The sequence below is a fragment of the Pithys albifrons genome, chromosome 6 (assembly GCF_047495875.1).
Source record: "Pithys albifrons albifrons isolate INPA30051 chromosome 6, PitAlb_v1, whole genome shotgun sequence".
Classification (NCBI taxonomy): Eukaryota; Metazoa; Chordata; class Aves; order Passeriformes; family Thamnophilidae; genus Pithys; species Pithys albifrons.
This window is the reverse complement of record NC_092463.1, coordinates 7,238,343-7,263,968: the sequence shown is the minus strand read 5'-3', so window position 1 is coordinate 7,263,968 and position 25,626 is coordinate 7,238,343. Positions and strand designations below refer to the sequence as shown.

Sequence of the window (25,626 nt, the reverse complement as noted above, 5' to 3'; positions counted from 1 at the left end):
TAACCTACCTCCTAAAGCTCATTTGCATTTGCCATGATTAATTTGGAATTCACCCCTTCAAAATGGTCTTCAAATGGCTTGTCTTTTTTGGGGGGGTAGTGAGATATGTCATGGTATCTGCTCCTCTGGAGGGGAATGAATCCTTTCCCTTCCCCCTGGGAGCTCTTCTGCTCTGTGCATGGGCTGCTGGATCTGCACTTCTCATCACACCAAACGGAGGGTGGGAGGCAGAGGGAGAGAAGAAGAAAAGGAGGTTGGTTCCTGCTGACCCTCTGACAGGGTATCTGTCCAGGGAAGCTCCTCAGCAAGGAGTTGGACCCTCTACCTTTTGTAATACATGAGCTCGATGTAAGCAGGATGGGACCTCACATAAATTATACAAGACATAAACACCCTTTAAACAGAACAGCCAGTTCCTGTTTTCTGTGAGATGAACAATTTGGCAGTGAAGCGTGTGAGAGAGCAGAAGGTGCTCACTGCAGGGGCTGGGTGTTCTTAACTTCTGTGAGCAGTGAGGAGAGCCACTGGTTGAGCCAGTGCTGCTTCCTCTGCCCTGCAGGAACCGATGGATTTGGGGATTCCAAGTGCCACAGAAAAAAAGGAAGGCAGGAGTGAGTGTGTAGATGAGAGCTAAAGGCAGCAATGTGAATTGCTGCTATTTGTTAGGCGGTTATACACCACCCTCTTCCTTGGTTCCTTATCAGAGCTATTGGCAGAGAACCTATCAACAGTTCCAAGGGTAACTTCTTGGATTATGTTTCCTTTTTCTGTCATTTTGTAACCGGGCACAGGTATGTTGGCTGGTTGAAGGTGGGTTCTCTTCAGTTTCCCCACTGCCTGCATGGCCTCAAGGTGCTGTCATGGTGCTCTGTCCTGCTGGGATTTCAACATGTCTTTCTTCCAGTCTTCTCCTCATGCCTTTACATACTTTGAAATCTGTATTTTCAAAGTTATCTACATTTTTAGAAATAGAATGTCAGAAAATATTATTCCATATACTCCTCTCGCAATCTTGGCACCAGTATTTTTATGGGAATAGATTACATATTCAATATCAGTTTCAGTCTTTCTCATGCTCTGACTAAAGGTTTGATGGTGCTCTGTGGGGATCGAGACTGCAAGTGGCTTTGATCTGGACAAAATATGGTCTCCCTGAACAGTTGTAGCAGCAAGAGATGGGAATGAACTGTGAGAAAAACTGGTGGCATAGCTGGAACAACAGGAGATAAGAGAGAAGCTGAGAAGAAAGCAGGCTGTGAGAATGGGATGTGTTTTGATAATTTCTCATTAAAATAAACCTGCATGTGGCAAGTGTGTGATATCCAATTAGAAACTGTGGTGGAGCCCATGGACACAGCAGTGGACCTATGAGAACTGACCAGGGAGGGAACTGTTATACAGAGAGTAACTTGTAGATTGAAGTGCCTTTTTTATGTGTGACCTGTGGATTAATAAATTAGCTTTGTGACATCTGTGACCCTCTGCCCTTTGTCCTATGACTGCTCCAGTCCCATAAAGGTGGAGCTTTAGCAGCCTGTTGCCACAGGAATTCAGAACTGGCAGTGAGAAATGCTGGGAGGAGCTCAGGAGAGTTCTCAGCACTAATTTAAAATGATCATTTGGAGAAGTCTACTAAAAGTGGGCAAAAAAGAAGGTCCACAAAATACACAGCAGATCACCAAAGGACTGTTGCATCCCAGGTGACATATTTGATATTACTGATCTGGTGAGTATATTGGACTAAAGCTGAAGCACAAAAACAGAGTCCACTTTTCTGGATGTTTTTAATAATGCAAGTCTTTATTACTGACAGAGTTGAGTGTCTGTGAGAACAATGTATGCCAACCCTCACTGCTTCAGGTCCAGATTAAAAAATACTACACATAGAGCAGGTCAAATAGCTGGAAGTGACTCCCTTAACTTTTACTGTGACTTCTGGGATGAATGTCCATAAACCAAACACAGTGGTTCTGATTTATGTGTTTTACTTCAGTTTGTTGGATATATGAAGAATGAAGGCAGAAAGGTGAACTGATAAAGTGTCTGTAACACTACTTTAAACTGTAATTATTGCTGCCAAAAACTTTGCTGCTGGATATAAAGTTTGCATTCAGAGTTTCATGTCTCTTATCTTAGGAACAAAAATTAATTATGTGCTTTTTTTTCCCTGCTAATCACATCAAACACAAGGGATGAAGAAGTGCAGACCCTGGTCTGGATGTTCTGGGTCTGTGGATGCTCTGGCAGCCATTGCCCAGCTGCTCATGCCTCTGAAAGCTGTTCCTGTGTTTGAATCTCTGTTGGAACAATTTAAGATGTTTTTTGGGGTATCTGCCAGCACTGCAAAGCTTCAGTACCCACCAGTGCACTGTGGAGGGTGATAGATGGTGTGTGAGCTGATCACCATGTTGTGGAAAAGTGGGGCTGGTACACTGTGCTGGTGGGAACTTTCCAACCCTTACTGATGGAGGTCTCAAACATTGCTCTAACAGGTTTTTACTCAGCCATCTGGAGAATGCAGAGTGCAGTGTTTTCTCACAGTAATTTGGGGATCATTTGAAGAAGGAAGGCTCAAGACTTCACTGTAACCATGACCTTGGTGAACTGTCTCAAGGACTGATGCATGAGGGATCAGCAGAAATAGGGGGATGGATGTTCCTTGGAGCAAGTCGGGTGGTGTTTGTGCTTCACACCCCAAAAATCAAAGTCTAGTTGAAGCCAGTACTGGACAGTCTAATGTTTATTAGGAAAAAATACCATTTTATAAAACAATTTGTTTTTGCTAATGAAGACACAGTGCTGTGTGGGCTCAGACAGCAACCTGTTAACATGGCAGTAATAAAGAGCTTGTGTAGCCTTCTAGATGTGTCTGGCATTAGAGCCACAGGTAGATCAAATGATTGTTGGGATTAATTCTTGTAGTTGGGTTGAATTTATTGAGTCCTAATTGTTGCAAACAGGAGAAAGTATGAGGGCCATTCAGGAATGTAATAATAGGAGCACACAGACATCCCACCACATGCCAAGGAATGAATAGTGGCGTTTTGTTAAAACATCTTGGCTAAAATAGGCCCAAATCCTTATTTATTTTTAATAGTGTTATTATTTTAACATTTCTGTTGTGATTTATTGCCAGGATGCCTAGACAGTGAGGGAGCTGTGACTTGGTTGTTCTGAGCTAGCTTGATGCCACGTGCAGGGAATGAGAGCTGCTCTTCCCTTTATGTCCCCACCTGCCAGTCAGGACACTCCTGTTTCCCAGTTTTCACCTTACTTTTGTTCCAGGTGTTCTGAACCTGCAGGTTTATTGTATGTCATGGAAGAATTTTCTCCCATTTAATTTTTAAACTGTTAGAATGCCCCAAGACTGCATTTAAGTGAGACATAGCTGAAGTATTTGTGGTTTCTTACAGGGGTGTGTATTAGATCCATTTGCTGATTTATTATTAGACACATTTGCTAGATTTATTAATATGTCAAAGTTAGCTCATGGAGAATTACCTATTTGTGCATTAATATGACAGTCTTAACTGTCCTGTCAATAGTCTTTAAATATACCAAAAAAAAAAGGCCTGAGACTTGATGAAAGTTGACAATTTCTGTAGGTGTGGGTGTTTTTAGAGGGTTTTGTTGATCAAACAATTCCAAAAAGCTCCACAGTATCTTGTAAATGAGGAGCCAGCGTTTTCCAGATGGCTCTATAAATAAATTTGGTAGATGCAGAAATAAGTAAAGGTATTTCAAGAGCTCCAGGCGTGGTTTTGCACATAATGTTATGGTGAGCTAACAGAGGAAATGAACTTCCTTTTGTTTGCAGAATATAAACCCCCTCCAGTTCAGAACGTTCTTTCTGCACTCCGAGCGAGTGAAGCTCCTGCTCAGCTCTGTCTGTGGATCCCAAGTTTCCATGTGTGCCACGGCCAGGAGCGAGGGAAGGGCACAGTGATCCCATCACAGCTCTTGGGGGTGCAAACTGGAGCATTTTGTGGGTTCAGAGCCCAAAGTACACCAGGATTAAGCAATCTGTGGCTGGCCTAGAGCAGAAAGAGCAGAGAGCAGATACTGCTGTTTGTGTTGTCTTTCCATTCCTTCTTCCATTCTTTTAGAAGATATTTCAACTTCCTATGCAATCTGGTGTCATCTCACTACAAAAAGAGAGTGTTGCTGAAGTAACACTTGGGCCAGCAGTGTGCCCAGGTGGCCAAGAAGGTCAGTGGCATCCTGTATCAGGAATAGTGTGATCAGCAGGACCAGGGCAGTGATTGTCACCTGTGGGCACTGGTGAGGCTGCACCTCAAATCCCATGTTCAGTTTTCGGCCCCTCGGGACAAGAAATATATTGAGGGGCTGGTGCATGTCCAGAGAAGGGCAATGGAAGTGGGGAAGGGTCTGGAGCACAAGTCTGATGAGCAGCTGGGAGGGCTCAGCATGGAGAAAATGAGGCCTCATTGCTCTTGACAACTCCCTGAAAGGTGGTGGCCAGGTGGGGTCAGTCTCTGCTCCCAGGTAACAAATGACAGGGCAAGAGGGAATGGCCTCAAGTTGCACCAGTGGAGGTTTAGATTGGATGTTAGGGAAAATTTCTTAATGGAAAGGGTTGTCAAGCATTGGAACAGGCTGCCCAAGGCAGTGGTGGAGTCACCATCCCTGGAGAGACTGTGTGGATGTGGCACTTGCGGATTTGGGTTGGCAGTGCTGAGGCAACGGTTGGACTGAAGGATCTTAGAGGTCTCTTCCAACCTTAATGATTGTAGGATTTCATGATTCTCTGATATCACTAAGAGCCTCCTCCATTCCCTGTCTTGCTCTTCTTGATCTCAAATGATTTCTTTAGGCAAAGGTGAACTTGAGAGTTGCCAGGATAATTTCCAGCTCTCTGGCTCACCACACAAGCACTGGGACAGCACCAAAGGAACAGGAAACTTACTGTTTTAAATTATTTTTAGTCCCAAACTGCAAGGATGTTACCAAGTGCTCTAAAAGCACTGCCTTGCCTGCTGACATTTTGGGGCTTCATGCACAGATTGAAAGAAAAGTGGGAAGATTGTGCCCTGCTCTGTTACCTGTCAGAACATGCAGAGGAATCAGGTGTATGCGAACCTCTGCTGAAATGCTGGTCTGAGAGGCACTTTGTGTAGCAGAACACATGGAGGAGCTTGGAATCACAAATGCAATCAGCTATCAAAAAGGTTTTAACATGGTTGATGTTAAAGCAACTGTGTAAGTGGAATAGTCTAAATATATGCATGGAATAATAAACTATCACTAATCTTCTGGAAGAAAATGGTGCTCTGTCACTCAAAGATTATTTTTCCCAGATTTCAGGCAGGATTTAATCTGCTTTCCCCCTCCTCCCTCCCATTATCTCCAGTATAACTAAAATAAGCCAGCTCATTTTTAAAGGTATGTTACATAGTTATTCTCAAGGAGTGAAATTAAAACCTAAACTTTAGAACCCAAGTGGAATCTGGGTTTCTAAAAGTGCAGCTTTTTGAAATATAAATAATAAGCATTTTCTTCCATCCGGAGGGTTTCATTATTATACATTTAATGAGAAGAATGGTCTTGAAAGCCATTAATATATATCACCTTTTAGAGAATGGTACAAAACAGCATCTCCCTGTAGCTTCCCTGAGGAACTCTTCCCTGAGTGCCACCAACTTCTCTCTGAGGTGTTCCCACCTGCTTGTGGTGTTTGTTGTGGCTGGAGGGACCAGCCCAGCCCAAGGTTTTCCTGGATGGATAAAGAGCTCTGTAATTGCTGTACGTCGTGTTCTATGGCTAAGCAGTGGATTGTCCTGCCAGAGAGCTTTCCTTTTAGTGTGTCAGACAGGGAGTGGATGTTGTATTTTTCATTTTATAGAGAAGGAAAGTGAGGCAAAAAGCCTCCCAGCTGCCCAGAAATCTGTGCCAGAACTGATGAGAGTCAGGAACTCCTGCTTTGCTCCCGTTCCTCTGCACCACAAGGCTGCTGCTGCTTTATCATGTTTATAAAGTGTATAATATTACCAGTAGAGGTAGTTTATTTTGTTAATTTAAAGCTTTGAAGCCTCTGTTGAACTCTAGAACCCTAGAGGACAGACAGACAATAAGCACAGGAATAAATTGCACAAGGAGGGGAAAGAGATGAGAGCTCCAGCAAGGCAAGTCACAGTCATCAAACCAGGCACCTCTAACCTTTCCTCAGCCCTTTCCCAATTTTTGTCAAGCCCTTGTGGACCGGGTGTTAGGGAGGGGAATGTGCACGTGGCTTTAAAGAATTCATGAAAGAGAATAAAGTCATGGTTTGGTGGCTTCCTGAGAGCCCCTGGGGAGAGCCAGGTGGGGCAGCAGCCAGAGAGCAGGAAAAGGTTCATTTGGAAGTCAGACAAAGAGGTGATAGAAACTCCTCCTAGATGTGTATCAGCAGGAGTAAGACAGGTGTAACCCGTGGGGCCTGTCCTGTGCTCCATCAGTGCTAAATTGCAAACCCAAGGGCTTCTGTAGGGGTGGCAAAGTGACACTGAGGCCCCAGTCCTGTTCTCCTACTGTTTTAGGAAGCCCCCGAGAGCTTGTTTGGCTCCAAAATGTGCTGGAGGTGCAGCGATGCCTCTGCTGGGCCAGGTAACAATGAGCCCTCACAGGATCCGTGGGCAAAAGCTGGGGGAGAGGAGAAGTCAGGATAACTGACCCAGAGGAGGCAGGGGAGCAGCAGCACAGCCGCTGCCAAGGCTTTTTGGGAACCGGCTGAGATGTCACCCGCGGTATTTTATGGTGATGTCCTGCAACGTGATCTCTGTTTACATTTCAATAGATCCATTTAGCAAACGCAGGGGTGGGATTCCTGCCAGCTCTGCTCCACTGATGGAGTTTTCCTTGCTAATGAGCATGAGGGGAAGGCAGGCACAGGCAAGGAACTGCTTGTGCCAGTCCCACTGGAGCTTGGCGTGGGCATGGGGGCAGTGGGGCTGAAGTCTGTGCTTAGCTCAGCGTCTCTCCTCTTAGCAGGGACTGTTACCAAGCTCTGCCCTCACACCTCCTTATGCTTTGCACCTGTAAGTGTGTGTTGTGTTACTGGAGTGCAAACTGTGTCAGGAAAGCACCAGAGCTTGGCCCTGCCTTCCCTCCCACTGCCCAGCACACACCTCTGAGTCTTGGCACAGATGGCACAAGGAGCATGTTTTGCACCGTTCAGAGACTCAGTCGGGGAACTCCAGAGTGGGACCTGCTTGATTTAAACTCAGGGCAGCTCGGTGGGCACAGCAGTGCCTGTGGACTGCTACAGGGCTGCGAAAGGTGGCAAAAATGCCTAATCACAGAGCTCAACAACAAGGGGGTCAGGCTGAGCCCAAGAGGCAGGAATCTGTGCAGAGCCTGAGTGTTGGTAGGCAGAAAAGTCCAGCTGTGATCCTGTGAAGCCCCAAGATAACGCTGAATGGAGGCTTTTTGCCATGGGTGGTTCTAAAGCAATCTTGTGTTCTCATTTGTGTGTTCCACCCTGAAGGAGCTGGAGTGGAGAGAATTAACAGCAAGGTGGATATGGAAGAGATGGTGTGAGGTGAGAGACTGGAGGCACACAGAAGCTGTTGCCTTCTGTCCTCTGTTGTAGTGACTATTTTCCTGCTGTGTTCTGGTGTGGATTTTATAAATTGTGAGAGCTGTTAATACCACACACCCTTGGGATACAGTGTACAGCCCATCTGTGCTTGGTTGCCAATGTACATTATGTAAGAAGAGTTGATAAAACAAGTCTGTTTCATTTCTCTTCTGTTTGATAAACCCATGGATCTCTCCTGTGGATCTGTTTGGTTACCAGCAGTTTAGCAGTGTTGCATTTAATGCCCCAAGGCCACTGACAATCCCTTTAAAATCACCATTCTTGGAAACCAGGACAGGTCTTAAATGGATATGAGTGTTCACAGCCTCCATCAGGGGAAGACTGAAGATGTTTTTTGCACTGAGCTGGGTCTGGCTGGGATGCAGTTAATTATCCCCACAGCAGCCCTGACAGTGCTGTGCTGTGTATTGGTAGCAGGAAAGGTGTTGATCACACATCAGTGTTGTGGCTGCTGCTGTGCAGTGCTCCGCAGTGTGGAGCTGCCTCTCCAACATTCCCCCTCACCAGGGGGCTGGGGGTGGGAAAGAGAGGAGGGGACACAGCCAGGGCTGACCCCAACTGACCAAAGCAGACCTTCAAACCATAAGACACCTGCTCAGCAATAAAAGCTGAGGGAAAGGAGAAGGAGAGGGGACATTCCTTCCTTACCATGTTTGTCTTCTGGACCAACAGCCACGTGGTGCAGCACGACTTCCCAGGCAGTGGCTGGACATTGCCTGCTGAAGGGAAGTAGAGAATAAATGCTTTATTTTCCTTTGCTTCCATACATGGCCTTTACTTTTGCTGTATTTAACTACATTTATCTTCACGCATGAAGTTTTTTCCATCTTATTTTCTCCCCCTGCCTTTGTGCTGCTGAGGAGGGGAGGCACAGAGTGGCTTGGTGGGCGCCTGACTTCCAGCCAGGGGCAACCCATCACAAGTACACATTTAGGTTTTCCCCCAACCATGAAAAACACTTGGAAAACATATGAAACAAACCCTAAAAGGTCCTTAAAAACCTTAATTAGGAAGCAGTCACATATTGCCTCTGTCAGCCTTGTACACTCAGCAACATGTGGGAGAAAACCTCCTCCCGGGAGGGCAGACCTCCCCTCTTGGGCTGCCCCCAGGTAAGCAAGGGCAGCTGCTGCCCTTTCACAAAATTGGACAAATTCCCCAGTGTGACACTCTCTGAACACCTTCTAGAATTTATATTATATTTGTAGATTATAATGCTTAGTAATGAATTTATCCTTCCGGGGGTTTGGGGTATACCAGCACAATTCCAAGGTTTTCAGTCACCCGCATCAGGGCCAGTATTGCACAGAGCACCTTGCTGGGGCAACTGGGAGGAGTCTCACCTCTCAGAGAAGGTGCTGGTGGTGTTACTGTACCACTTGTACCATGAACCTGCTTCAGTCTGTGCTTGCTGAAATAGATTCTCTTAGTTCTGGGCTGCTGGAAACGAAATAATGAGGATTTCCAGAAATAAAACAGGGTTGGTCAAGCTGGCAGCTCTCACAGTGAGACACAAATACTTTTGACTCAAAAGCCATCCCCACACTAGCTTATTGTGACAATTATACTCTCATTTTGAGGGCACTTTCAGTGTTCTGTCAATGGGGTAGTGGTACCAGTGGCTGGATTTTACACTTACAGACTACGTAAAAGACACTTACCTACTGTCATTTTCATCTGGGAGTAAGAACTTCCCAATTTCTTCCCTATCCTTAGCTAGTGTAGCCTGACCCAGATTTACACTTAACTCCATAAGACTACTTTTTCATGCATTTCAACATTGTCTAAATGTTTGCAGTAATCATTTGCATTTCAGTATTTTCCCTGTTTCTGTTTTACCCTTGTTTGATTCCTATTGAAGTTTTGCATTTGTTGCTTTTTCCATAAGGAAACAGAGAGTAAGTGCCAATATCATGACATACCTGCAAGTTGTAAACCTTGAGTTGGCTGGAAATGTGCACACCTGGCAACACAGCCAGCATTAGTAACGTGAGAATACACACAACAGACTGAATTCTGCAAATAATTGTCCTCTCCCTGACTTTAGGTGCTTTAACTCAAGTACACTACATAGTACAGCCTGGTGTGCCACTGGAATCTACTTTCATATGAGAATCTTGAGACTTCAGCCACGTTTAAAATCTCTTTTGCCAAAGAGGCTTCTGTGAATACATTACCATCAGTGGTAAAATTAATTAACAGCTGAGAATATACGTAATTAATCCTGCCACATGTCTGTGAACTGCTGAATTCAGGTAATGGGATGATGACCCAGAGCGAGGCACCTGAACTGTTCAGTGTTTTCCGGGCAGAGGTCATAATGTAGAGGGGGAAAAAGTGACCCCCCAGATGTTACTGTGAGGGTGGGCAGGCCCTGGCACAGGTTGCCCAGAGCAGCTGTGGATGCCCCATCCCTGGAAGTGCCCAAGGCCAGGGTGGAAGGGGCTCTGAGCAGCCTGGGACAGTGGAAGGTGTCCCTGCCCTTGGCAGGGGGGTTGGAATGGAATGATCTTTCAGATCCCTTCAGACCCAAATCATTCTGTGATTCTGTGATCCCTGTTGTGTTTTATGTGTGTATATTATAGAAACGAAACTTTGTAGAATTATTTTCCATACAACATTAGAATGACAGGAATCTTGGAGTTGCTCTGAAGTGCCTGTGAGCGTGGGCCATCTAAAGAGAAATTGTCTGCCTTGCAGTGAGGGGTCAATGCTGCCTGGTGACCTTGGGGTCAAATAGGATCCCCCCAGAAAGGACAAGCCCAGCTCCATGGGCTCTCCCCTGCAGACCTTCCCTGCTCCTGTGTGCTGGGAATATCACAGGATAGAAGGCAGAAGATTGTAAGAAGCTGCTTATCCCTGCTTGAGCAGCCTGTGAGTGCTGTGGACTCTGATCTTAAGTTTGTATATAGGAATAAATTTGGCAATAACAATATTCACTACAATAATCAACATATGACAGGATGAATGCCTGGGAGCCGAAACTGGACATAGTTCAAATTAAAAAAAAAGGTATATTGTAATGGCAAAGTCCAAACTTCACCATTCAGCAACTTACGTACACTCATATCAGACAGCATAGGAAATACTAAAATTAAAATTACATTTTCTTCACAAGAAATGACAACTACATATTTACTACAGCATCAAAAATATTTTCATACTCATATATACTTCTCATATATTTCATACATTTGAGTATATTTTTGTATGCTTATCAATATTTTCTTTTTTTTTAACTCCTCAAAGTCATTTCCCTGACAAAATGCAGAATGGGTTTTAACTCTTTAGCCAGGAGTAAACTTTCATTAAATTCTTCTTTCTTTCCCCACCTTGTTAAGAAATAGTCACTCTTGTTTAATAAATCTCTAAAAGGCATCATGCTCTCTGCACTTCCATAAATTCCTGGCTTTCCTTAATTTGAAAGATCAAATGTTAAAACTTCAACGTCAAACAGTTAAAAAAAATGAAGCCATTTCTGTGAAAATGCCTGTGCTGGCCTGACCTTTCTAACTCTGGCTCTGAGGGGAAATCTGAGCTGTCTGCAGCACGGGATTGTTTCAGGACCATGTGATGTGGTCCATGCTGCAGGTGCATCTCTGTTGCACTTGGTTAGTGTCTTTGTCATAGTTTCTGAGTACTTTCCATAATAAATCTACAGACAAGGGCTCCTCTGCCAAAAGGAAGGAGCCAAAGGAGCGAGTGGCTCCTGCAGCCACTTCCCTGTTCACTGGTAGCCTTGGAGGCAGCACGTCAGGGAAGCACCAACCGCCCTGAGCAGGTGCCAGAGGGACTTGGTGAGGACCAAAAGAGCAACTTGTGGAACCAGAGAGTGGAGGAACTACCAAAGCAGTTGCTGAGGAAGGTGCCAGAACTATTAGTGAAGAATCTCCACATGGGGTTCAGTGTGACCCTAAGCAAGAATGCTCCAGGTTACACCTTCCAGAGGAGAACCAGATGCTCCACCCAGAGAAAGAAGATATATCATCATTTAAGCAACTGTTCCAGAGATATCTTAAAGTCACTGCCTCCTGCTGTTTATTGTCACCCTGGGTGAGGGTCAGCACTCAGTGCATTAGATAAGGAACTGCAGGAAAGGTATCACCTCAGATTTGGCTTTCAGATTTCTATCTGTGCTCATGGTGGATTTGGATTTGTTTAGCTCAGGTGTATCATTTACCAATTTTCAGGAAAAATCTGCAGTAACTTTGTGCATCCTGTAACATGGGACTGACCAGAAGCCACTAAAGGACAATATAAGGGACAGTTCTTTCCTCCTTAGAATGATACATAAATACCCTGAAAGTTTCTAACTTGCATTTGTAACACAAATGAGAGCAGCAGAAACAAAGATATACTTAAATACATACTTATATATTTAATAACTGTTTTAAAAGGTGTTAAAGAACAATAAAGTTAAGGGAGAAAATGATCCTGAGAAAGAAAGAAAAAGAAATCAGCAATTTCAGGAGAACAAGGAGACGGGAGAAACTTGCCTGATAAATTGTGTATCACACAGTGAGTATTGAGTGGTGTGGGTTTATAGTCTTATACATGTATGTTTGACTATGCTATTTTTGCCCCAATTTCCTCATAGGTTAAAAGCTGCACATAAATTGTTCTAAGCTGAAAAGAATGGAGAAATGGCTGGTATTTCCAGAGGAGAGGCATTTTCCACTTATTGGGAAGGTCTGAGAATTCTGCTTGCAACACTATTGGCCCCGATTCCTCTCTCTTGTTTATATTTTGAATTTTCAAGTCACATACTGAATTATGCCAAGTGACAGAAGGGAAAATGTCTGTGTGGAGCAGAGTTATGCCCCCAAAAGGAATTGGCTTCTGTACCATATCAGTGTTTTCAGGCACTAGTGACCCTCTGAGTGAGAAAGAGGAATGATGAGCCAGATTTTCAGACAGGCACATACAATTAAACATATTTGAATGTGCCTTATCTGCGCTTGTAGGGAGTTATTTGTTTTTCTCTCCTGAACAGTTTGAGTCTACTGCAACCTTCCTTAGTAATCACACAAGCCCTCTTCAAAAAGGATTCTTATTGGACCTTGCTGTCCCCCTTTCTAGCAGTGTCATGGTCCCTGGCTGGGTAGATTAGATTTTGGGCAGCTGTAACACAGCAGTTACATGAGCTAGATGTGGGATATAAATGTGATGCAGGATCTCTGTAAGAGTAGGGAGCAAAAAAGTGAGAGCCTGAGTGTGTTCACCAAAGGCTTCTGGCAGTGTGTGTTTTAGGCCGTGACTCTGATCAGCATTTTCATAGGAAGCGTCTCTCCCACTTCAGATTTGCAGGACTGTACACACAGCCCATTGCTTCTGAACACAGCAAACATCAATGGAAATGATAGATGGCATCACAGAATCATAGAATGGTTTGGGTTGGAAGGGACCTTAAAGATCATTTTGTTTCAACCCCCCTGCCATGGGCAGGGACGCCTTCAGAATCACAGACTATTCTGAGCTGGAAGGGACCCACAAGGATCATTGAGTCCAACTCTTAAGTCAATGGCCCACACAGGGGATTGAGCCCATGACCTTGGCATTATTCCAATCAAGTTTTAACCAACTGAGCTAATCTCAGGGTCATGTTGCTCAGAGCCCCATCCAGCTTGGCCTTAAATACTTTCAGGGCATCCACAGCTTCTCTAGGCAACCTGTGCCAGGACCTCACCACCCTCACAGTAAAGAATTTTTTCCTGATATCTAATTTAAATCTACTCTCTTTTAGTTTAAAGCCATTGCCCCTTGTCCTGTCACCACATGCTCTTGTGAAAAGTCCCTCTCCAGCTTTCCTGTAGGCTCCCTTCAGGTACTGCAAGGTTACACTTCAATCCAGCTTTCTTGGTGAGGAGTAACTGATTTTGATGCCTTGTTTGATCACTGGTATCATTCATGGCAATTTTATTCCAGGCCACTTCTGCCAGAACCATAATTTTTTGTACAAGTGGAAAAGTATTAGGAGGAATTTCTTCACTGGAAGGGTTGTCAGGCACTGGTAGAGGCTGCCCAAGGGAGTGGTTGAGTCACCATCCCTGGAAGTGCTCAAAAAACATGTAGATGTGGCACTTGGGGCCACGACTTAGTGGTGGGCTTGGCCGTGCTGGGTTAGAGGTTGGACTTGATATTCTTAGAGGTCCTTTCCAACCTATATTATTTTATGATTCTAAGTTAATCTGGTTTTATAGCACGGTGGTTTATACTGTTGTCCACCTTCCCAGCTGAGAAGGGAAGTCTACATGCACAAATGTGTTCTTACTGTAGCAGACAAAATAGTCCACAGATGCTTTTGCTGAGTTCAGAAAATTCTGTGGAAAAGCCAAAGAGGCACCACTGTGAGAAAAAAATGTGAAAAAAGGGGAAGAAATAGATACAGCTTTGTGGGTCACACTTCATTTACAAACACCTCTGAGAGGGTCAGGACAGCAGTTTTGAAATCTTCCAAATTAAAGAGAGCAGGAATATTGCTATTTGCAAAATATACCGACTTACTGGCAGAGTTCCATGACTGCAGGTAACCCACCTGATTTCAGTGCTCATCTTTCTGTGCCCAGGATACATAAAAAGACAAAGCAAACTGAAACTCCCCTCTGTGTAAGGGAAAATGTTGATAAGTTGTTTTTGTTTTCCTGTAATACTGATTTATTTGAGCACAACCTTTTGTAAAAAAAGCATCTCAAGAAAGTCTTTGGGTGTGTACACCAGTCAATGACATTTAGTCCCATTAGTGGGAAAATGGACATGACCACCTAGGGAGCCTCTCTTCAAGGAAACAGAAACAGCTGTTGGGAGACAGGATGAACAGTCTCATCTCTTACACCAACTAGTTAGAGATTTTGACCAACAATGTATTCTGTTTAAGCACAGAAATATCTCACCAAGAGGGCGTTGTCCTTGCAGGGTGTTACACAAAAAATAACATCACTGTGAACAGAATGCTGTCCAGAGACCTGTAAAATCTTTGGTTTCACTATTCTTGCCTCCTGGGTCACTCTGAAATGACCAAATAGTGAATGGAATGGCAGGATGGCTAATGAGAAAGTGATTGAGTGCCATGGACATGGTACAAAATGCCTTAAAATACAATGAAATTGGGCTTAATTATAGTTTGTTAAAAAATCCCAGTGAATTGTAAATGAAATTGGAAGTGCAAGAAACTTGGATTTAGGAAATAATAAAGACTTGCTGGGTTTTGGACTGTGACCTACTGAATCCTTAATGGAAATATGCACTCAAGAGCCACACTGGTGTGATGGAGGAAAATATCCCATGATACACATTAAGGTGTATTGGGTTTGCATGACCAGGGAGGTTCTGGCTGATCAAGGCACACACAAGGACAGGCAATGCTAGACTGGCTTGCACTCAGGTATTTTGTAATAAACATATTTGGAGGAGAAACATCAGAAATTTCTTAATTCTTTAGAATTACTTCCTGGATTTGACAATCTTGGAGGTATTTTCCAACCTTACAATTCTAAATAAATGGCATAATTTTTAGGGCCTCTGAATGCAGCAGAACAGACATGTAGTCCATTGAAGATCATCCATGGCAAGAAGTCAGTACATAAGTTTTTGAAGAATGCAGGTGGTCTTTCAAAAGCCTTTTCCTTTGATGCTTAATACTCTTAACATGTGATGGAAAGTGGGCACAAACAGCAGAGACTGAGACTGTAATCAGTGGAGAAAAGTTTCAAACAAGAAAAGATGAAGCCCATTCCCAAACTGTCTTTCCCTCAGGACACAACATCCTCAACATTACTTTTAAAACCTAATAGAGGCTATTTGCCTGGACCTGCAGCCAAAATAACTCCCTTGTTGCTTCCTTTTAGGAAAAAAAAATGAGATGGGAACAGGTCCCTGAACACAAACACACACACACAGCATCAGCTTTCAGGCTGGGAACAGGTTGCCCAGAGAAGCTGTGGATGTTTCATCCCTGGAAGAGTCCAAGGCCAGGCTGGATGGGGCTTGGAGCAACCAGGGCTAGTGGAAGGTTCCCTGCCCATGGCAGGGGGTTTGAATGAGATGCTCTTTGAGGTCCCTTCCAACCCAAACCATTCTGTGATTCTGTGATTGCTGCTCATTCACAGAGGCATTGCAGTGCCCTTGATCCCAGACAGGGGGTTAAGCACAGACACATCAGTGATCTGCTGCTGCAGGGAGCCAGGACAGACATCTGTGTGTGGCACACACCTCCTGAGTGCCACCTGAGGTGTAGAAAATATACATCACCTCCTGCAGATTGTGCCAGTACCCTGAGCAGGGACTGGCTCTGAGCATCAAGGAAAAATCCAGTCAATTCTAAGAAATACCATCTATCTCCAGAAGATGCTTAATCACAGGGGGAAAAATAAACACACAAATTTTAACAACGAGAAGTATTGCACAAAGGATCTTTAGGGTTGGTGATCAAGGACCTGCAGGTGGAAACCATTATCAATCCTCCTGCAGCTTTGGGTGGATCGGTAATTTAAGGTATCCCTCACTAAACATCCAGTCCAAAAAGCAGCAGGGTCTGAACTATGAAGAGTCACCACAAGGATTGACTTGGGCTAAACCACTTAGTGGTTGGATCCATGCTCCCACCTTCAAGAATTATAGTGGGTTTGGATTCCAGAAATAAGTCTGTTGCATGGGAAATGTGATCCATCCTATTCCACAGTTTGTCAAAGCAGCAGCCATCTGCTGGGGTTTAGAGAAGGCTGAGGAACACAGGATGTTTACTTTCATTCAGATGTGCTGTGGATGTGCCTTGTATGAGCAGACTTGTCACAATCCTAATGAAACAACTGGGACATCTGAGCTGAAGAGAAAAGCTTGTTTTAGGGAGTAGAATTGATGCTGAACAAGACAGAAAGCATTACAAATATACATGCCCACATGCATACACATAATCATTTAACTAAAGGTCAGCAGAAAACAGGCCAGACAGAAATTCTGACAAATACAGCACCAACTTTGAGATGAAATTAATTAAATGCTTTCTGAGGTGTTTTATGGAAACCACTCCCAAGAGAAAGAATATACAAAAGGCAAGATAAGGAAGGGTCCAGCTGCAAAATAAACCTACATGGCAAAATTACAAGATGATATTAATTCAGATAAACTCTCCAAAAGGGGATTTGGGATTAATGACCGAACAGAAACGTGGGTGTGCACAGCACGAATCCAAGGCTTCTGGAGATGAGACAGAGGCATTCCCTTATCACTGTCAGTGATCACCAAGGCCACGGAACAGGCTCGAGAGGGAACTGGGCTCAGGTGTCTTCAATGCAGGAAAATGTCATCCACAATGAGAGTAACTTCATGCTGCTGTGAATGTTGGCCACAAAGGGGAAAAATTCCCACGGGAGCCCAGAGGATGCAAGCAGAATTCTGCAAAGGCAGAAAGAGAACCAAAGATGCAGATGGAGACGCTGGCAAACAGCATTAGCAGCAGCTAAGGTTGTTTTTGCCAACAAAGGAAAAAGAATAGTAAATCAAATAAAATTAAACATGTAGCAGCAATAGATGCCCTACTTTTTTCCTGCAAATGTCTTTTGCCATTTTTTTTCCCAAGAGGTAATGAGGATTTTTGTAAATCTTAGTTGAAAGCAGAGAACCTTACTTATATTTCTGCCTAATGGCCTGAATAAGCAGTCAATGTTTCAGATGGCAAATACCTTTGCAAACTAAAATAAAATCAAGAATTCTGCATAGATGGCATTCTGGTTGAAATATCCTGTAGATGACAACCAGCAGGACAAACACTACTGGTGAGTTTTTTGAAGAAACCATTTGAATGGGGTGATAGGCAACAGCATCATATGAAAGCTTTGGAGCGTCTGTTAGAATTCTGTCCATTTGTTAAAAGCAAAGCAGTGACTTGCAGTGGGGAACAGGAGGCAAATTAAATTGCTTACATAGATGTATCAAAACAGTTTGCTGAGTTGCAATTCTACCAGGAATTATGAAAAAAAACTCTGAAGTGTCTTCACTGTCGTGTCAGAATGGTCGTAACTTCCTGCAACATGCCAAAGAAAAATAACTGGATCACATTGGGAAAAGGCCTGAGGTGGGTTTCAGTGGGGGTGGAATTACATTTGATGCGATCAGAACACTCTGAAAGTCACAGAATGAAATTCTGGATCAAAACCAGTTTACTCTGGAAGAAAGTTTAGTAACTCAGAAAGGATGTTTTATGTAGAAGATGAAGCAAATCTATTTTCACATTTTCCAGGATGTGACTTACATCATATTTTAAGATCCCAAATAAAGCTGCAGTGAGTTTTCAAGAAGAAACCCAAGATGGTGATATGAATTTGACCTAAGTATAAATCAGAGAAAAGAAAAAAAATTACATTTTAAAACTGAGCTCAAGCAGGCATTGAACAACATTGCCCTGAGTGTCTCACACTCATGCTACAAGATGGTGATAAAATTTCAAGAACTAAACTCTACAAAGATAATGGAACTAAAAAAATCTCAACAGCCCATCATTAAAAGCCAGTAACTGCAAGAAACTGTAATTATTCTAAAACAAATTTGCAGGGAAGAGCTTGTCTGAAGGGCTCTTGTTAGCCATTTGTGCACTAAAAGCTTTCAGTATTAGACTATCACTGTCTGGTGTATTTTGATGGGCTTTAACACATCAAGTACAGGCACACATCTAGAGAATTACAGCTGGAGATGAATCTGCTCCAAGGTAGAAACTCACCTAGAAAGACACTTATTAAAACTAAACATGACTCAGAAGCACACAATTCTCTTAAATATTTATTTATTTATTTATTTATATTCGAGCTGAAATGGCTCAAGTGGGAGCCACAATTTCTCTGAATGTATTAAATAAAGCTTAAGATGAATTTTCCAGGTGTCCTCTGGTGCCCCTTGGTGCCTTAGCAAATTGTGGGTTTAACTTCTCCTTGTGCCTTCTTAAAAAGGAAAATCTCAGCTCTGGTTTTGATCAGCTCCCATCCAAGTCTTGGCTATTGATCCTTGCTACAAGTTCTTCCAATTGGGTAATATATAAATATATGTATTTATATATGTATTAAAATTGATACAAAAATATAAGTTCTGACATAGGATAATGTTGAAAATTCTCTAAGTGTGGGGACTGGACAGCAAGTCAAAGAAACCACCCAATAATGTTAATATGCCAAATATTACCATACCACAGTTTTTATATTGGCTCAAATTCTTCTCTATTTACTGAGATATCTTACCCTAATTCTGGTGTCTAGACTCCTCTATGGAACAGATTTTTAAAGTTGATAGTGGTGCATTTTTATTTAGTGGTAAATAAGCTTCTACAGTCATGAATGTATTATATATGTAATGTATGTTACAATGATGGCAGCCTGTTAAAGTACAAGGGCAATTTAATCTCCTTGATGCCCTTGAGCATCTGGCTTTAAAAATTTTGTTTTATTGAACCTGTTCACACCTTTTGCCTTTATAACAGGATGTGAGAACTTGTAATATTGCATCCTGCCAGAGAACACAAGAACAAATAATACAAAGCAGTTCTGATAAATAAGTCACTCATTCACCAATCTCCATTCCATCTTGACAAACCTCTGACAAATTCAGCATGAAGTTTCTTTCTTCTGAGCTCGAGATCCTCAGTGTATTAATCCTCTTCTTGAGTGAGGATTGTACCAAACCATCTTATTTCTTGGCTTTCTCTGTATTCTCTCTATCCCAAATTACCCAGTTAAAGGAAGGATGCTTGATGGCTTTGTACAGTGGAATAGTGATGTTTCCTGTTTTATTTGCTATTCCTTTCATAACCTTGGCATCCTCTTCTCATTTTGCCATGAGGTACTGGAGAGGCCTTAACACCATTCCTTCTCAGAATCTAAGATCAGTTCTATCAGTGGTCCTTTTAAGTGAGAACTCATCCCTCCAACCAAGTTTTTCAACTTCCAGTGCTTGCACAGATCAGTTTTGTTCCTGGTCCAGTGATCTATTTTTGTGCTGTCTGCTTAGTCAGGAGATTATTTAGGTGTTTCTTTGCTATTTTCTGTCTAAATCTAATCAATTTCTGTCTTTTTCTAAGATTTATAGCTTTTGGTTTTCAACTCCAGTTCCTCTCTCATTTTAAGTGCTCTCTTACTAGTCATTTATAGGGTAATTCTTGTACAGGGTCATGACAGAACTACAAAATCCTCACTCATGTAATTGCCTCAGTGGTAAAATTATCCTATTTGTTTAACCCTGACAGTGGATCTGGGAAGACTTTAGAAGATGCTCTTATAGCCTTTCTTTTCCTGTGCTTCCCATCATGGCAGTGGTCATATTTATTCATTCATTTGTAATGCAAAATTTGAAACCCATTAAGACTTATATTTTAAATTTAAGTGCTGCTAGACCCCCTCTGATGTCAAGCATTCCCTATAATGCTGAGCTGAGCTACAGACTATGGAACACTTTCACTTGCCATAATTGGAAAACTTTAAAGGTATCCAATAGGTTAAAGCTGTACCATGAGACAGAGATAAAGCAGGTTGAAAAAATACAACATGAATACTTGCTTGTTCTCTTTCATAACAAAGAGAACAAGGTATCTCTGTCTCAGCCTACTCCATGCCCAGGGTTTCTGAACTTGGGGAAAATCTCAAGAGTTTTATCAACGGCTGCTATAACCATGGGAGATGCACCAAGCTTGGGAGGGAACTGGGAAACTGGAACTTCACTGGAGATGTGGGAAGTGCTACAGTTCACACACTTAGAGCACTGCTAGGCACCTTCAACACACACAGGTATTTCACTCATTAGCTCTTTACAGGGTGTGATGTTGTAGCCAGGCCTCAGTAAAAGGTGCTCACATGAAGAGGATGGTTTTATAGCAGCATATATATTGACTTGAACATATTAAATGCAGAGAAAACTGAAGAGACTTAGAATGGTTTGGGTTGGAAGGGACTTTAAAGATCATCCAGTTCCAACCTGCCATGGGCAGGGACACCTCCCTAGACCAGGCTGCTCCAAGCCCCATCCAGCCTGGCCTTGAACACCGCAAGGAATGGGCCATCCACAGCTTCTCTGGGCAACCTGTTCCAATGCCTCACCACCCTCACAGCAAATAACTTCCTCATAATATCTAATCTAACCCTATTCTCTCTCAGTTCGTAGCCATTCCCCCTTGTCCTGTCAATACGTGCTCTTGTAAAAAGTCCCTCTCCATCTTTCTTGCAGGCTCCCTTCAGGTACTGGAAGGAGATTTGATCACAAAGCAGAAGACCAGAGGCAGAGCTCATTTCTCTTGGCACTCAGAAAACACCCCTGTGGCACAGGGGCCGTGTAACACCCGTGGCTGTATTTCCAGGCAGTTCCAGGTGCCAGAGGCAGCCCTGTGGGCACTGCCCCGGGAGACAAGGGGGAGCACTAGAACCCTGGGAGGCAGTTGGGGGGTGACAGCTGGGGGGTGACAGTTGGGGTGGGGAGGGACAGTTGGGGAGGGGATGGACAGTTGGGGAGGGCAGGTTGGCTGAGGAGGGCATTGCAAAGCCCGAGGAAGGCAGAGGTAAGCAGGGAAGAAAATCGAACAGAAAACTCAAAAAACGTGGCTTAAAGGAGTGCCCGGGGCTCGAAGACAAGTTAAGACGCTGGGGGAGGGGAGCAAAGTAGGAGCAAACCCGTGAATTGGGAATCAGGGAGAGCAGCCTTGTTCTGGGAGGAGGCAGCTCTACAGCTGACGAGGCGAGCAAGCTCCTACTTATCTTGCCATGTTGACTACAGAAACAGACCTCAAATGACTCGGTGTCTATAAACAGAGAGGAAGAATTAGTCCCCATTCTGGTAGTTGTGTCTATGACCCTAAAACGCTTACCCCACACACACCCCAGGAATTCAGTTCCTGAGGGCACGGACAGTGTTATCACACAGATGATACAAGGAGGAACAGGAGGCAAGGAGTAACAAGCGCTTGCTTATTATTGCTGAAACTTGGTACAGTGATCACAAACCTCGCCCAAAAGCTGGACATGCCATTCCTCCGGAGTCAAATGCAGGGTAAACAGGCTAAGTAGAAACACTTTCTTGCTACACGTGAATTTCACTCAAAAGTAAACAAAAAAATCACAGATTGTGCCATTTCAATCACACTGATGGTGCAGGACAGTTGCTTTGATGTGGCGTTCCATGGCGTTCATTTTTGTTAAAGATGTATCAGAAAAGCCTTGTTCACATGCTGATTTGCCTCTTCAAACAGCTCTGCTGCTTCCTCCATAATGCTTTCTCTTTCTGGTCTTTTTCCTGCTGGTCTGAATAATTAGTTCTCTGGGGAGATCAAGTCCTTTCTTGCTTACTAGTATTGGAACAGGGAATATCTGAACTAATCCCATGGTAGCCCTGATAATGTTCCCTTTGACATATCGGAGATCCTTTATGGAGCATTATGTGACCCTTCCTGTAGACAAATACATGTCAGATGTGCCATGTGAAACACTGACAAGCTGCAGCTAGATCCATTTATGTCCATCACTCAGTGGAGCAGGACTTCCACAGAGGTACCTCTGTAGCAATCCCGTTTGATAACCTGCTGTGTAAAGAGCAGAAAGCCAGTGTGGATGTGAGCTCCGTATTCCTGCCTGGGTGGCCGTAACAGATGGTCTGTAGTGGAACTTCAGTCACACAAAAACCCGTGAAGTGGCACAAATCTGAGTCACTGGTACAAAATCTCTGTTTTGGAGGACTGCTATTCTGATTGTCTGGGTGCTAAAAGGCACAGTGCCAAATTGGTGAGGAGCTGGCCCTGAAAATTCCTTTCCATCTATTTTTCAAAAAGTCCTTTTGTAGGACAGTAAGGCAGTGTAACTTTTTAAAAAAGGATAGGCTTGTCTTGTACATTTGCTAGCAGTGGAGAAACACTGATCAAAAGAACTTACTGCTTGTAAATGTCCAGGAAGGGCTGCAGGTACTGACTGTGCACATATTTTCATATATATGCCCACACATCCACTTGCATGGGAGATGTTGGTCATGTGAACTTTATCTGATGAAAGTTAATTTTCATTCTTGCAAATTGGTATTATATGTATTTAAACAAACACATCCATAAGCACATACAGATACACATCTATGAAAAACACCTGTAGTACTTAGTTCTTTCTCCATCTGTGCTTGGAATTCACTTATCCATTTTTAAAGTAGCAATTTTTACAAAATGCAGACTAAACAGGGGAGAAGGACAAGTGCCCCTTTGAAAGATTATCAGTTTTACATTCCTATCTTATGTTATGCTCTTAAATTTCCTGACAGATGAGGACTTCACAGATTCAAGTAGGAAAAAGAAAGCGACTTAGAAATAAATGGGAAACCTACTCCCTAAAATCTGATGGCCAAGTGAAACAGAAAAGGTAAGATTTCTGTTTATTCACTGATAAAGCCTGAACTGTTCTTGAACTGTTGCCATACAAACATCACCTGACAGAAAATACATAATCAAAATGCTTTATACAATCAAAATGGACCAAACATACCACATGATGACCATCTAAGAAATAAACTAGCTGAATGTATTATTTACCAGCTTGCTCAGCTGTACTGAAGAACTAATTCTGTGGCTATTACACAAAGACAACGAGGAGTAAAAACCTCTGTGTGCACAAGACTTGGACAGCAGTGTTGATTTTTATCCCTTCTATGGCAATTATTTTAACAGATACCCACATCACAGGCTTCAGTTTTAGATTTTTAGTGTTTTATGGAGATGGATTTCATCTCATACAAGGGAGACTGAAGCACAATCATGTAAAATGACTTGCTGAACTGCACCTGAAGTGCCAGTGTAGCCATCAGGCTGTGCTAGAGCTTCCCTTCTGCAGAGCACGCTGGCAATAACTTTGTGAGCTGCCCATTGCACTGTTCAGATCAAAAGCAGCACACAGGACAGTGAATAAAACTGAGAATGAAAGTATGTCACTGACAAACACAACTCACATATAACAGCAAAACATGTACAGCTGCAGGTTCTGTCCCTTACTGAGGGGAAGTTATACTCTTTCTGCCAAATTTTACCTTATATTGGTATATCCCCGCCCATTCCTGACCTAAATTCTTTATCAATCCTTGCTTACATTTACATTATTTTAGCTGCTTTTGTTTAAGTGAATTTGAAGTTTTAAATATTTACAAGTATTTACAAATATCTCTTCTAAATTTAGTCACATAACTCTTCCATAACCATGGCACAATTCAATATCAGTTTTGCTTTTTCAAATAGAATTCTTGTGAGAAATGCAATTGATTTACAAAGGATGACAAATTCTGCAGTTTTCTGACTTAACATCATGTGGAATTTTATTTCAAAATGTGTTTTGACTGCTTGATTGCCCAGCAATAAAAATGAGGGCATAGCATTAGGGCTGCTGCAGGAAGTAATTTCTCAAGTAGCATTACTGTCTACTTGAGGGAGAAATAACTGGCTTGGTAGATCAGCAGGAATGGATGTGGGGGTACGACAGGTCAGCAAGATTGTGAATAGGTCAGACTGACTCCAAAGTATTTGTATTGGCACCTGTAAACAGTAATGTGGTCTGTGACAGGCAGGACAGCAGATGCTGGCATTGCTGAGGCCTTAATTGCAGCAGTGTCCAGTCTTGGGTGCTACAGTTCAAAAAAATGCATGAATGATTTTGAGACAACACAGGGACAAGAAATTAGCATCTTAAGAGGTTTAAAACTGTGCCATACAAAGAAGGATTGAAACGAAGTGAAATTGCTTTGTCTGTGGGTAAAAAAATTTAGGGAAGACCTATTTCTTAAATACATAGAGGCATTCTGAGAGATACAACCACTCACATACATTAGTTACACTTCATGGCCATGAGCTTTAACTAGTCTTCCAGGTTCCTCAGTGTGGACCAGGGAACTTGGCTGCCTGGAAATTAGCAATTTTGAAAGCAGTTTGACAACAGCTTAAATCACTTTAAACCGAGTCTGACACAGTTCCACGCCCTCCCTTATGCCAAAAGCTGACTCAAGAAGCTGAGCAGGACAACAACTAGGTATCCTTTTCAGGATTACTAATGCTGAGAGGGTTCTGTACCTGCACTAAAAGGAGGGATCTGATTGATCCACCAAGGTAAGCAGCTCTCAAACTGCCCTGGAGCTCATTTCCCCAAAAAAAGACTGTACGTCAGAGGGATGTGGTCATATCAACAAAAGAGGGCTGCTGCTCATATAAGTCACCTTTTTTTTTTTCCTGTCAGAAATACACGAGAAAGTGTGGAGAGTATTTTCAAATATAATGGGCATATAAACACTATTTTAGAAACACAGAATCAATCAGGCTGGAAAAGACCTCTGAGATCATCGAGTCCAATCTGTGACCCAACACCAACATGTAAACCAGACCAAGGCACTGAGTGCCATGTCCAGTTTTTCCTTAAACGCCTCCAGGGACGGTGACTCCACCACATCCCTGGGCAACCCATTCCAATGTCTGATCACCCTTTCTGTGAAGAAACTCTTCAAAGTGTCCAGCTTAAGACTCATCCTCTTGTCCTGTCACTTATCACCTGGGAGAAGGGAAACCCTCACCTGGCTACACTCTCCTTTTTAAAGGAGTTGTAGAGAGTGATAAGGCCATCCCAGAGCCTCCTTTTCTCCAGGCTGAGCATCCCCAGCTCCCTCAGCCGCTCCTCATGGGACTTGTGCTCCAGACCCTTCCCCAGCTCCATTGCCCTACAGCCGTTTGCTGTATTTTGTGAAAAAGAAACAAACCAAACCCCAAAACAAAGTCATCAAACACCAAGCCATCAGGTAGGTAAGTTTAAAAAAATTTATGACATTTAACCACACTATCTACAAGCAGGCGTTGTGCTGGTCCCTGGTTCCATGTATATATAAATACAATTGAGGAAAAAAAAAGAAAAGGCTGTTGCAGGCAGCGATCACACACTGTGCCAGGAACCCCCAGGAGAGCGAAGGTGCCGCCGCTGCCCCCCATGCGGAGCCGAGAGGGCCCCGCGGCCGCGCCCGCAGGGTCGGAGCCTCCGGCCGGGCCCGGCGCGGCCCCGCGCCCG

General features: G+C 43.3%; 1 long non-coding RNA gene across 1 annotated transcript in view; it reads right to left on the bottom strand.

The window, feature by feature from the left end:
• LOC139672787 (uncharacterized) overlaps positions 1-25,626 on the bottom strand; it is a 32,284-nt gene that overhangs the window by 6,463 nt on the left and 195 nt on the right. The window contains exon 2 of the long non-coding RNA XR_011697980.1: positions 8,246-8,316. This is a non-coding gene — a long non-coding RNA (uncharacterized lncRNA). The remainder of the gene's footprint in view (positions 1-8,245; positions 8,317-25,626) is intronic.